Source organism: Lissotriton helveticus, chromosome 8 (assembly GCF_964261635.1).
Source record: "Lissotriton helveticus chromosome 8, aLisHel1.1, whole genome shotgun sequence".
Lineage (NCBI taxonomy): Eukaryota > Metazoa > Chordata > Amphibia > Caudata > Salamandridae > Lissotriton > Lissotriton helveticus.
In genome coordinates, this window is record NC_136069.1 from 470972784 (window position 1) to 470986408 (window position 13625).

The 13625-nt window shown below is 46.0% G+C and overlaps 1 long non-coding RNA gene across 2 annotated transcripts in view; it reads right to left on the reverse strand.

Annotated features, from left to right (window-relative positions):
• Positions 1-1931: 1931 nt before the first annotated feature.
• LOC144772800 (uncharacterized) overlaps positions 1932-13625 on the reverse strand; it is a 110497-nt gene continuing 98803 nt past the window's right edge. For both annotated transcript variants that reach the window (XR_013599852.1, XR_013599853.1), the window contains one exon: positions 1932-8671. This is a non-coding gene — a long non-coding RNA (uncharacterized LOC144772800). The remainder of the gene's footprint in view (positions 8672-13625) is intronic.

The window sequence follows — 13625 nt, forward strand, 5'->3', positions numbered from 1 at the left end:
CGTCGAGCATCACCGTTCCATGACGTCGAGCAACACTGCTCCATGACGTCGGGGAACCCCATGACGTCAAGATACTCCATGACATAGAGACACCCCAGGACGTCGACGTCGAGACACCCCATGACGTCGAGACACTCCATGACGTCGACGTCGAGACACTCCATGACGTCGACGTCGAGACACTCCATGACGTCGAGACACTCCATGACGTCGAGACACTCCATGACGTCGAGACACTCCATGACATCGACGTCGAGGCACCTCATGACGTCGAAGCACTCCATGACGTCGACGTCGAAGCACTCCATGACGTCGAGGCACCTCATGACGTCGAAGCACTCCATGACGTCGAAGCACTCCATGACGTCGAAGCACTCCATGACGTCGACGTCGAAGCACTCCATGACGTCGAGGCACTACATGACGTCCAGGCACTCCACGACGGCCCCAACGCCGACTGGAACCGCGTCATAGCTCAGACGTGCCCTTACTGGGGATAACCCCAGAGATTACAGCATGGGACTCGGTAGAGGACCTACCCTCACCTCACCCAGAGGCTGAAGATGCCTTCAAACTCCTCTGTTTGAAACCTGGAAGCCGAAGCCCCCTAGAAAAGAAGGTACAGAGAAGACAGGTGTCCATAGACACAGGCAAGCACAGAGTACAAACCCTGTGAGCTTCAGCTTCGGCCTTCAGCTCAGCTGCAGACAAAGCACATGTCAGACTACAAAGAGTCTAAAGACAAGAAGACTGCAGAAATTCTGCCAAAAAACCACAGCAGAACGCAGATAAAGGCCAAAGACGTCGAGTGAAGCTACAAAAATCCAAAAATATCACAAAAATAGCATAGAAAAAGCTCAGAAAAGAAGAGCTAATGCTCCAGGGTCCTGCTAGCAGGAGCCGGAAAAAAGAACTGAAGGTGAAAGGGACCTGCACTGCATTCTGGGATACTGTGAGGCTTCTGGAAAGTTCTCTTAAAGGCACAGTATCCTGTTTTGAGCCACATAATGGCAGCCTATGGGGCTTGTCTGTCCACTCCTTCCTCTCTATCATTCAAGAGGGTTTTGCTGTTAAAAGCAAGGTTTTTCTCTGTGGAAAACCCTGGACAGGCTGTGCTGTTGTGGTTTTTGGTGGAAATTCCAGTTGAAGTATTGGACAGTGTAGCCTGTGGATATAGGCTGCATTATCTGTCTTTAAATTCTCTCTTAAGTGTCTATGCAGTTCTGCATGTTTTGACAGCTTAAGAGATTATTTTTGATTGCTCCGGGGTCCGCGCACATGGGCGGGACTATTCACTAGATTATGACTATACACAGAGATCCCCTACTACAGAAAGGGCATCGCCCGAAATGCATTGGAGTTTTCTACTTTGAATGTTCCTCATTTTACAACATTTGGATTGATATGAATAAAATATCGACTACCTTATGAAGATACACGTTGTTCTAATAAATACTACATTCTGGATGAACTATCATTGAAAGGAATTTTTTTCCAATTGGTGTGCCACAAGTGGGGATGTATCCGCATATTCTTATGCATACACAACCTCGTTAGTCAATATTCAACTGCTCCATTGGCAGGACACAGAAATGTAGATAATTGGATTTAAACCGCTCGTGACACTATGCACAAAGCAAACATGGATGGAGAACAGCTGCTTAGCTTGAACAAGCTGAAATATTGAAAAAGTGCAGGAAACTGAGCAAGTAAAAGGGACGCAATTGCATATAGAAAGCCACAAACGCAGGACTAGCACAGGTTGGGCACGGCTCTGATTGTACAGCTTTTGTGCAGTGATTTTCGTCCCAACACCAAATTACAGGGGGCCGTCGCGGCGGGAAACGGAAATTCAGGACAGAGGAGTAGACAATTTGTATTCGGTCTTTTTTTGCCACAAGTCTACCTTCTAGACAATTAAGCGTCTCACGTTACTTTTTTTAAAAACATTTATTGATTTTGAGGTGCTGCAAAAGAAATGTTCATACAAACAAGTAGTATATTGCATTCCATAAATATAAATGACATATCAGTTAATTCCACGCTACTTTCATGCCTAGTCCTGTAATCATTCCGAGATATACAATGCTGTAAGACTTAACATTAGCGATAGTGTCACAGCAGCAACAGGTCAGCAGAAAAGTGAAAATTGGTGGAGTAAATAATTTATAAAAAAACCATACGGAAGCACCCTACAAGCCAACACAATCACTTTAATTACAAAAACCGAATGATGGATCGATTACCTCAACTACATTTAAACCAAAATGACAGAACTGAAGTAGAAGTTTCTCAATCCTGTATGCTTCAAATGGAAATCAAAGGAAAGCTGAAAAATATATATATATGTATATATATATATAGATATATATATATATATATATATACACACACATAAAATCAAACGTTTTTGTCAGATCATTTACTGATAAAGTTGTAACAGCATTGCTTTAACATAGTTTCTCACAAAGGTATATGTAGAAATAGGGCAACCTTGCGACAGCAGCACAGTCAATATTGGAGGAATTTAAGGTAGAACTCCGATATTTACGTGCTGCTAAAGCACTGTTGTCAAAGTTAACGAGCGGGCAATTCATCAGCCTCCTTCAGAAAGAGGTAATCCTTGTATTTTTGAGGCAGTACTGTATGGCATGTGCTTTTATATAACACACCACAAACCATTACGTGCTGCTACTTTACACCAAGGTATCTACAGATAAAGGTTGATACAAAAAAATCACAACTAAAAACGTATTTCAATTAACAACAAAAAAACTTTGTCCAAATAAGAAGTAAAATTCACTTTGAGGCAATGTTTAATGAAGGTAGTTTTCTTTCCAGATCAACAGATTGGAGCAAATGAATTAGCCTCATTTCAGAATCCAGTGCCTGCGTTTATGCCCTCTGCAAAAACCTCTTTAATATGACAAACGCAAAAACCGTTTGTTGAATTACCTCTTAAGCTGCAGCAGAATAATTTGGATAAACATTGAGCTATTCAAATCAACAAGCCAGCTTGTTATTTAATAAAATCTTAAATGTGTGGTAATAAAAACGTTTGCAGGATCATGTACAAATGTTAACTCAGCAGTATTCATCGGTCGGGGGTCTCTGTCAACTCAAGTAGTATTGTATCTAGATTTGTATTGGTCGGTGGTAAAGGCAATCATCTGAATTTTGCTTGTAGTACTTCATTAAAAACAAAATGGGGTATTTATGAGATGGAACTTAGTTTCATGAACTGGATCACATTAGGTCAGTGTTAGCTTAGTGAACACAGTAGTCAGTATTAGCACCGATAATTATTTAAAGGGTCTGCACCCCTCCCCAGTCAGTCTTACGTCTCAGTTTGCATCATGCAATACTGGTATTTGCGAGAGAGCAGCTTATATCTGCTCCAAAACAGTTTGTGTGTTTTCTCACACAAAAACAAATGGGTAAAAAAGCAATGAAGGGAGGGCGAAGACGCACGTAGTCAAAGCATCACGAAGGGGCAAGGGGAAAAGCAAACAGGTGGGAGAGCATCACAGTGTACGAAAGGGAAAAGAAGCACACTATGGAGACCATTGGAAAACACATGCACGGTCAGACTGCTTAAGACAAAAGAAAACAAGTAGTTCCCTAAACGTGAACAATGGAACAACACAGGTTAAGTACGAGTTACTTACCTTCGGTAATGATGTATCTGGTAGAGACGATTCTAGCCGCAGATTTTTTCACGTAGAATTATCCCCGGGCGTGAGACTGGATCCGGAAACTTTTTGCCACGGCATCCCTGCGCGAGGGTGCGGGCGTTATTACGAGACTCCGCTAAGGCGTCATCCGCATATGCGACGTCAGCGAGGTCTCAAGCCCCACCCCCGCGCGCCTACGTCAGTTTTCTTTAGAGAACTTTTCTGCACCTCAACGCAGAGGCACCAGACAAAAAACTGTGGGAGCATGGGAACAGTGTGCGAAAGAGTATACAAAATGAAACTCCATAAAGAACAGTGCAACAACGCAGTGTCCAAGGGCAGGGAGAGAAGGAAAAACAGAGCAGAGCCCTGAGCAGCCACCCTGCACTACATAGACAGCCAACCCCCAACCCCCCCCCCCCGGGGACAGGGAACCTGTGTAAAATGCCAGGACAGATGTAGCAGGCCTACAACCCACAACCCCGAAACAAGTAAGGGGAGACAGGCCTACAACCCACAACCCCGAAACAAGGAAGGGGTGACAGTCCCAACATGCAGGAACAACCAACCTCCAAGCCACCCAAGCATAGAAGGCAGCCACCCCCCAGGAAACAAGGGGAAGGCACAACCAAAGGACCCCAACTCAGAGGTGGCAGAGGGTCCAGGGCCCCAGCAGCAAGATGAAGGGAGAGGTTGGAGGCAAGCCTCTCCAACCTGGAGCAGTCAGAGCAGCGGGACATAGGAGCACCAGAACCCTGACTTCCCAGAACCAAAGAGGAGGGAAGAACAGCAACCAGACAAACACCGTCAAGAGCAAAAAAAGGTACCCACAGAAGACATGCCCACCCCCGGAAGGAGAGTACCAAAGACCAGTCCAGGGGTCCTCGCAGAACGGGGAGGAAGGGCGGTCCGTGAAGAAATCTGCAGCTAGAATCATCTCTACCAGATACATCGTTACCGAAGGTAAGCAACTCGTACATCTGATAGACTACTAGCCGCAAATTTCTTCACTTGGAATAGATACCCTAGCAATATCCACGGGGAAGGAGGGTCTGCGAAAGGACCCCAGTAGTCTGGCCAGGGCAGAGGACCCACAGGGGACCAGACCTGTAGACCAGGGAAGTAACCTGGTCCCTTCCAGGCAAGAGGACCCCCATAAGTCAAACACCAGCAGCCCCAAGAGGGATGTAGGATGAAGGAAGAGAGGAGGGCCCGCACACTCACAACAGAGGAACCAAGGGCAAGGCCGAAGCACCCCACTCCACCCCTAAGGCAACAGAGCTTCCACCCAATGCCAGGACAGGCAGAGGAACAAGAAGAAGCCTAGAGGGCCCAAGGAAACCAAGGAAAGAGACGAGCACACCCAGAGGGAAGGCAACAGGCCAGCCAGAACGGCAGTTAGAACCATAAGCCGCCAGAAGCATGGACACAGAAGCATCCCGGCTCTCAGCACAAGAGCGGGAAGGAGAGGAAATGGCCAGACCTACTACTACAAGGGTTGCGTACATAACCTCAAGAAGCAATAGCAACATATAGAAACGCCATGGAGAACAGGCACCCGAAGGCAATCAACACTCACCAGCAGAGCAGAGCTATATAACAGCTACCACTACCCTACATGGGGTACAGTAAGCCCCACGACACGGGAACCCTCTTTGGAAGATCTTCCGCAGCAGAGGAGAAAGCAAAAGTGTCACAGGGTAAAAAACAGCCCCACGGAAGGCTTGACAGCAGCCCAAAGAAAAACAGAAGGCCTAATCTCAGGGCCAAGTCTGTAACAATTCCAGCAAAAACACACACACACACACACACACACACACACACACAACAAAGGGGGGTCCCACAGCTAACAATGCCAAAGTCAATCAATGATGACTCAAAGGCCAGAACACAATTGCAGCAAGGGCAACCGGTCCAAAAGGCCCAAACATCAGCTCAACTCAGCAATCACTGAGGAGGGGAAGGAGGAGGAGGGAGCCTTGCCAGGAACCTCTGGATGGCGGAGTCAGCCGGGGCATGGAACAACAGGCTGCCATTAAACGGAAGATCAATGAGCCGCTCCCGAGTATTTTCAGGGAACACGCCGGCCCGAAGCCAAGCATGGCAATGGAGGGAGACTGAGGAAGCCATGGCCCGGCACAGCACCTTCGAGATGTCCAGAGCGGAACGGAGAAAAAACGCTGCGAGCTCCCAGCCGTCCAAAGCATGATGCCGTAAGTCCACCATAACAGTCTCCTGGGAAGCCACGGATCCCAGAGACTCAGCCGAGTCCCACAAACAAGAGGAAGCCCTTGCCAATACACACAAGGTGTTAAGGGCCCGCAGGGCAGCGCTGGTCGAGGCAAACATGTTGCACCCCCAAGAGTCCAGCCAGTGGGCCTCCAGGGACGGCGGAGTCAAGAGTGGCGGCAAGGAGGGAAAGCAGTCCGCAAAAGTGGACCCGCAGCAAAGGGGTGGAGGGAAAAGCTCGCCGGGTCACACAGTGCCGGAAGGTGTCAGTGCAGGTGTTGAGGCACCGTATCCCCTGAGGCAGGACGCCTCCAAGCTCCCGTCAGGGAAGAAAGGAGCGAACTCTCAAAGGGAAGCAACACCTACCTCCCACCAGAGCCGTGGTGGAGAACCTCCAAGAGATGGTCCGGCAGGAAATGAGCAATCGGGTCACCCATGCGCAGAATGCCCACAGCCGTGGACATGGCCGCACCCGCCTCCGTAGGGCCCTGTGGAGCAGAAAGCAGTTCCTCCGTGGGTGACAGCTGCAAACTAAGGCGGCCTTCCCCAAAGCCAAGCGGGACGAGCAAAGGCCAGACCTGGAAGCCAGAAGGTACTGAAGAATGGGGGACCTGCCGCTCCTCCGAACACATCAGCCTCAGAAAGGGAGAGGTGCTACCCTTAGACGACGCTGGTGAAAAAGACACCACGCGGCGGCCAGTCTCCCGGGAGGAGGATACCAATATGCAGCCAGCCTCCAGAAAAGAGAGCGCCCGAAGACGAATCCGCGGCACGATGGACTCTACGGCTCTGTGCGGAGCTGCAGAGTCTGCACCCTGAGGCAAGACGCCAGCACTATCCCGCTCCGAAGGAGGGACCGGATAGGGATCCTCGAAGTCACACCGTGTCAGGGACCGGAGTGGAACCGGAGCCAAAGTGGCAGCGGTGGAAAGGTACCGACTTGACCTCCACCCAGGCAGCCGCCTACGCGGAGGAACGAGAGAGACTGGGGGAGTAACATGAAGTCCTCCGCCAGCCTTGGCCAGAATGTGGCAGATACCAGTGAAGAATTAACCTCACTCACCCTCCGACGAAGCAGCCGCCCGCGGGGAGGGACAAGCCCAGAGGGGGACGAGGGTTCCCCACCCTGACCCAGAGCGGGATGCGGAGAGGTCACCAACGCCTGTCGCCGTCCGAAGCGGGCACCGGCGCCGTGAGCTCAGCCTTGAACGAAGCCTTCGCCTGCCCAGAGGGCAGAGCGGGGCCCGGGGGATGCGACCCGAGCCCCAGCAACCTTCCACGACACCACTGGCACTCCCACGGGAGTTTACGGTGAGGCAGAGGCGTCATGGCCTGAAGGAGGGACCCCAGCACCACGTCCTCCAAACCTGGTTCTGAACCAGTTGGGGCCGGAGCCGCCAGCGGTGCCGCGTAGGGCCCCGCGCAAGGGATCCGCTGACACCCAATGAGGGGAAGGAGGAGGAGACGCCAGTGAGGCCTGCAAAGCCGCATCACCCACGGAGAGTCCATGCCCCCGAAGGACGAACACCAGCCCCGGGGACAAACTGCGACACATACCCACTGGGGAGCGATGCTCTTGCAACATCGAAGAAGGAAGAGGACGACTACCACGGCTGTATCTGAAGCGGTCTGCCGAGGCTGATCGAGGGGAGAAAGTCAACCTGAAGAGAAGCGCAGAGAGTAGTTTCATCCGGCGCTCCCGCCCGACTTCAACTGTTGGCACGCTTCACAAACAGTGGTGCGGTGATCCTCCCCTAAACGCCACATACAAATGAGATGAGGGTCCGTCGCTTACATAAGATGCCCACACAACGTGCAAGTTTTGAAGCCCAAAGGCATTCATACACTGTTCCACCAAGAAGGAAGACAATGATTAAGAAAAAAGGGGGACCCAAAAATTGACGTAGAAGTGCCGGGGTGAGGCTTATATGACCGCCCAGGCGTCATACGTGACGTCAGCGAGGAGTCGCGTGACACCGCCCCCAGGGCAAAGGGATGCTGTGGCAAAATGTTTATGGATCCAGTCTCACGCCTGGGGATAATTCTACGTGAAGGAATTTGCAGCTAGTAGTCAGATTTGGCAACTTTCCAATGAAGGGACAGACACGATAGCAAGGCAAGCCATCAAATAAGAAACAGGCACAGGGTTCGAATAATCCACTTGCGAGCCAGATTTAATTAGGGCGAGCTATTTTTAGGTCCTACTCACCCTTTCTGGCAAGTAGGAGGGAAGACTGACTTTTGACATCTGTCTCCATAAGCAGAGCAAATGGGACAAGATAGCAAGATTTATAGGCATCTTTATTGCTTACAAAGTGAATGAGCAATAAAAATATCTTTAAATCTGGTTAACTTGTCACATTTGCTCACAGAGGTCAAGGTCATTACAGTTAGGTCAAGTAGATTTTCGAAGTTACTAGACCTGAAGGTCTAGTTAGAATTTTTTGATTTTTCGAGCCCTGAGGCAAATGAGTGATAGTAAAACAAACCAATGGTAAGCAATAGGCAGATTGCAAGCCGCTCTATGTTCTTGGTAACCCCAAAATATGTCTTTCATAACCAGGCAGCTGTGGTGTGTGGTAGGCTTGACATAATAAGAATTTTTCCTTTATGTAACTTGTAAACCAATCCGATTTGTCTGGGTCCCATGTACTTTTTCATTTTTTATTGTGAAGCAAGACTCATGTGTGGTATAACTGTAGTACATTCGTTTATGCGATGAATTTCTTTAGTTTTTTTCCGGTTTCCTGACTTCCTGCGAAAACCACCTACACAAATGAGAAAAAACAATTAATGCGAAATATACCATGCCCATTTTACAACTATTGAAATTCAAATTTTAAATATGCAGATATGCTATAAAAACATAAGTAATACATAAGTGCAACAAAATACAGTAGATTCACAAAAACCAAGCAACGTTTTACAACTGTGCAAATTCAATACCACTAGCAACAATAAAACATACCATTAATACATTATTGGATATGGTGCAATCGTCAAGTACTGCACAATTTACCATACACAAATTCAAATACTGTCATATGAAAGGAATGATGAAATCAGAGGCGGAGTTTAAAAGGTTAAAGAATGCCCCTATCTGGAGCTCCACCAAAACGTCTGCTCTAAGATATTCACAGGAGTCAGCCTATTGTGAAATGCAAGCAATTACACTGGAATTATGAAATGTAACTTTTCATCAGGTAACTACTTTTATTTTAATTGGGTCAAAGGTTGACATCTTAAAGAAAACTAGTTTTTCTTTTGTTATAAAAAAGGTGGTCGATTACAAAACAATTAAACATTCCATTACTTAAACATAAAGGTACACCCGCAAAGTAAGTATCATTTAGATTGCATTTAATTCAACTATTCGCAATGGTTTCCTACAGTTGCGCATATATTATATTTCATATTCATACAATACATGGTAAATTACATACAATTCTTCAATTAGTGCTCGGTGATTGTCAGAGAAGAAAGGAAATTTAAAGGAGGGTGGGGTGTGTTTGGAAAAGAATAAGGGACAAAGAAAAGGAATTGTGTCCTATAAACAATTCTGTCTTATTCACAGAGCATTTCCAGTCATGTTACAGATCACAGTTGTTCCCTAGAAATACACTATACACGGGAGCTGAGTTTAGCAAGTTTTCGGTAGGGCGTGTATGTGTTGATGATGTTGTCGACGTTTCGACCCCCAAGTTAAGGGCGGGTGGGTCCTCAGTTTGGGGTCTTCCTCAGGACAATTAAAAACAGTGACATTGAGCACATGAGCAGGCGTTCGAGTGGTGTCCCTTCTGAATTAGGACTCGCGCCTGTAGAGTTGTTTGAGTTCGCCAGTCTTTGAAGAGCATTAGTCTCTTACAGGCGTCATAGATGACGAAACTGGGACAGTATATCCGTGGGTGTGGCGTGCGTCCTACATCCACCGGGCGATAGAATTCAAAGTGTAGATAAGTTACACCATCTGTGTTACTGCTGACGGATCGTTCACAGTGACCTTTTCTTTTGGGTCTGCCGGTCAATAGTCCTTTAGTTCAGTAGGATGTAATTATGACTCACAAATTACAGAAAAGTTTACAGCAGGTGTATTAGCTCACTGTGCTAGTCCAAATAGCAAAATGTGGCCTGCTAGTTATAGAAACACCAACACATCAGTAGCCAACTAAATTTACTGTGCTATTTTGGAAGTGGTGGTTTTAGCCAAGGCCTTTCTATTTTACAAAAATTATATATAAAAAGGACTTCCTTATACAGGCACTCATCCAGCTCTCTTCATTAACGATCTGTTGTGCCAACCTCATTTTGCTTCTACCCACTACAGCTTATTGGACGGAGCAGGTGTGCCCACGTAAGCAATTGGCTAACATCAGTGATGCCATTCTTCTTTCACAAGCTGCAGATCCGCACACAAAATCGGTCCCTTCAGTGCTAGGGACTACTATGGCAATGTGTGCTTCCTAGGAGCAATTTTTTTGGGGGCCTTTAACCAATTACTTTGTTTATATTGTAGAGAGCCCAGGTGGTCCTCCAACATGTTTGACAAAATACATACAAGTGTTAAAGTTAAAAGGCTTCAAGCTAACGCAGAATCTATTGACTTGGTCATGCTTGTTTTCTCTGCATTTCGGTACATGTAGTCCTGCTTTCCTAGCTGGACAATTAAAACGATCAGAAATAGAATACAATAACTTAGAATAAACAGAATGATTAACGTATGCCCAATATGGCACTTCTTTTCATAAAGGTGCTCCCTTATACCACCAAGGACCCCATAACCTGCAGAACCCAGATTCCTGCCTCAAAGATTAACTCGTCGAGTACTACAAAGTTTCTTGTACGCTAGCCTGCAACTCGAGTGTTATGCAGAATCCTAAGGGGTGACCGGCAGCTCTTTCTAAAACGCTGAAATATATTTTTCCCCACAGACACTGCCGCTTTACCTTGAATAAATCTTCAAGGTGCAATCATGTGAGGGTCCCAGTGTAACTCTGCTTAGGAGTCTGCCGAACATTAAGTCAGTTTTGGAACAGATGGTCAACCTCTGCTCTCCATCGCGCATTCATCACAAAATGTGAAAGAAAAAAGTATTTCCACTATTTATTTTTACAGCAGTACACATGCTGCATTAAATGGTAATTTGCCTACTAACTAGTTGATCTGGAAATTTGATGTGGAACAGACAAAAACATATTTATACCATCTATCTTAAGTATTAACCAAACTAACCTTTTAAGACCTATACGTCTAGTCTGAATAATGCTTAAGTTTTAGCCAACAACTGAAGAGTAGACTAGGGAACAAACGGAAAACACTGAAAATATAATGTCTCCTGTAAAAAGTAAACATTTACTTCATATCAGAAGTCTCGCATACAGGTCTACGGAATATAAAGCCTCATGACTTCCGAAAGATAAAGATCGTGAGTTAGGAACATATTTATGTCAGTCTGGTGTCAGACAGTGGGAGATAAGTATTGCTGATTGAGCAAGAACCGTACTTCCTGCTACAATCAAATGGTTGTCTGACTCATTCTACGTCTAAGGGCGGATCAATGAAGGTTTGCTTTAGGATATATTTAGACTAACCTAAATATTAACTATTTGTCAGCAGTTGAGCTTCAAACATGAAAAAAATCCCCAACGTGCTTTCCATACTTGGATAATTTTAGAGGACAAAAAAGTGAGTTGGGTAAACTCGGTGGTGGTGGTGGGGCTTCTGTGGAATCTATAGTTTGGCCCATTTATTTGGCTTGAGGGCCAGTGGGTCCTCCATGCTTTCCTACTACTGGCTCTAAACAGCATTCAATTGATGAGATTATCTCTGTTGATATTCACAACCTATGTGCACCCTGCCATCCACTAGCAAGATTGGGAACTACTTTTTCAGAGCTGCAACAATGAAAGCTCGCAAAGTCATGCAAGTTGGATTCCTACACACACATTGCAAGCCATATCTACTTTCTCTGGAGTTAATCTTGCAAGTTTCATCAATGAGGATTACTTGAATGTTTTGTCACAGGGGTAGGTAGGTTAGAGGATGAAAAGGTAGGAGATACCCTACGAACTAAGCAACAGAATCCCCATGAAGAAAACTTTAATCTATTATTTGGCAATGGTACTCCCACTACACCCCCCCCCCCCCCGTTTAGACATTTAAACACTATAACAAGGAGGAGGAAAATAAATAAATCAGGGGAACTGAAAAAGCAACATGAATAGGTTTATAAAAACTGGATGATCAAATTACAAGGCAGGTAAATGGCTTGTAGAACACATTTTTGGTAGCAATGCAATTTTTCATAGCTGGTGAATGCTACTGAAGCAGCGTGGTTAGGAAGAACTGTGCAGTCATTTGATGGAAGACATTTCCCCCTTCTGAGTAATAGTGTTGAAATCCTGGTTCTCTGTCAGAGGAATCTCTGTTGAAATTATAAACAAGCCTCTCTCCTCCTCAACAGGAAAAAAATGAGCATATTTATGAACGGCCAGAATCATTAGAATAGGTATAAAAGAACTGGTGCAATGCCATTGCTAGGACTATAGGAATCTGTGTGGGCTTCAGCCTATCTAGCAGCAATTGCTCTTCGTATTTTTCCTCCCAATTTTCCTTTAAAAAAGGTTGTTGAAATAGTATGTATGTGCAAACGTGGGTCCCTTGCTCACGTTGCCACTGGATTCAAGCTAGCCTGGCTGGTGAGGGGTGTTACACCCCCCCCCCCCCCCGAAACAGGTCCCAGGATGCTCGTTTCCGGTCCACTGAAGACATGGCTTGGCAGTTCGGGCTGGACTGGTCCCATGAGGCACAGGGTCAAAACTGATTTGCATATAGCTGTGTCTTAACTGGGGCGGCGAAGTAAGCTACAGAACAATAATGGATTCAACCCAGATCTGTGACTGGGGTGTAAGTGTCTGAAAAGTTTCAGCGCTCCATCTATCATCTCCTTGCGTTTGTCTTAATCTAGGGACCATTGTAAATGCCATAAATGTAAATAAGTGACAGTCAGCCATTATGGTCTTCTGATAGGATGCAAAAACTAGAACTTTAATGGGGAAAGTTACCCTTTCCAAATTAAAGTACTTAGTGTTAATATTTTGTTATAGTTCTCTGGGATGTGCTTGGATGGCACAATATAGTGCTTATGGTCATCAGTGGAGATCCTCTGAAAGAGAACTATATTTAAAAAAACACTGGAACTGCCAATAAGCAACACTGGAGAAAAAAATGTCTCAATTAGGACTTGTGGGTGGGTGGACAAGCTCTTCCTAGCACAACACCCAGAATGGTGAGCAGGACTGGATTCTTTCCACTGGATTTCAAAATGATCAAGCTAAATCAAAGAATGAAAAGCATATGATGGAATAGTGCAAAACATTAAAGAATTGGCTGTTAAGCGGAAATGGACATTTAAGACAAGGGTAGATGTAAAACTTTGCAGCCACAAAATGACAATTCAAATGCAAGCATTTTTGCAAACTACATGTTGAACAAAGGACAGCTTCCGATGGGATAACATCGATCTTTTAAGGTGACCTGGAGAAATAGCCTCTAGTGTTAACACACCGATGTGTGGAAATATGCAACAGTGAGTGCACCAAATACATTCAGTAGCTGATTGAGATGATCGAGTGAGGAGACAGACTAATTTCCTTTTCACAAGAAAGCAGTAGGAATACTACTCCTGTCTTTTTGGAGGAAGTGGGTGGAGAGTCTTTAAGGCTC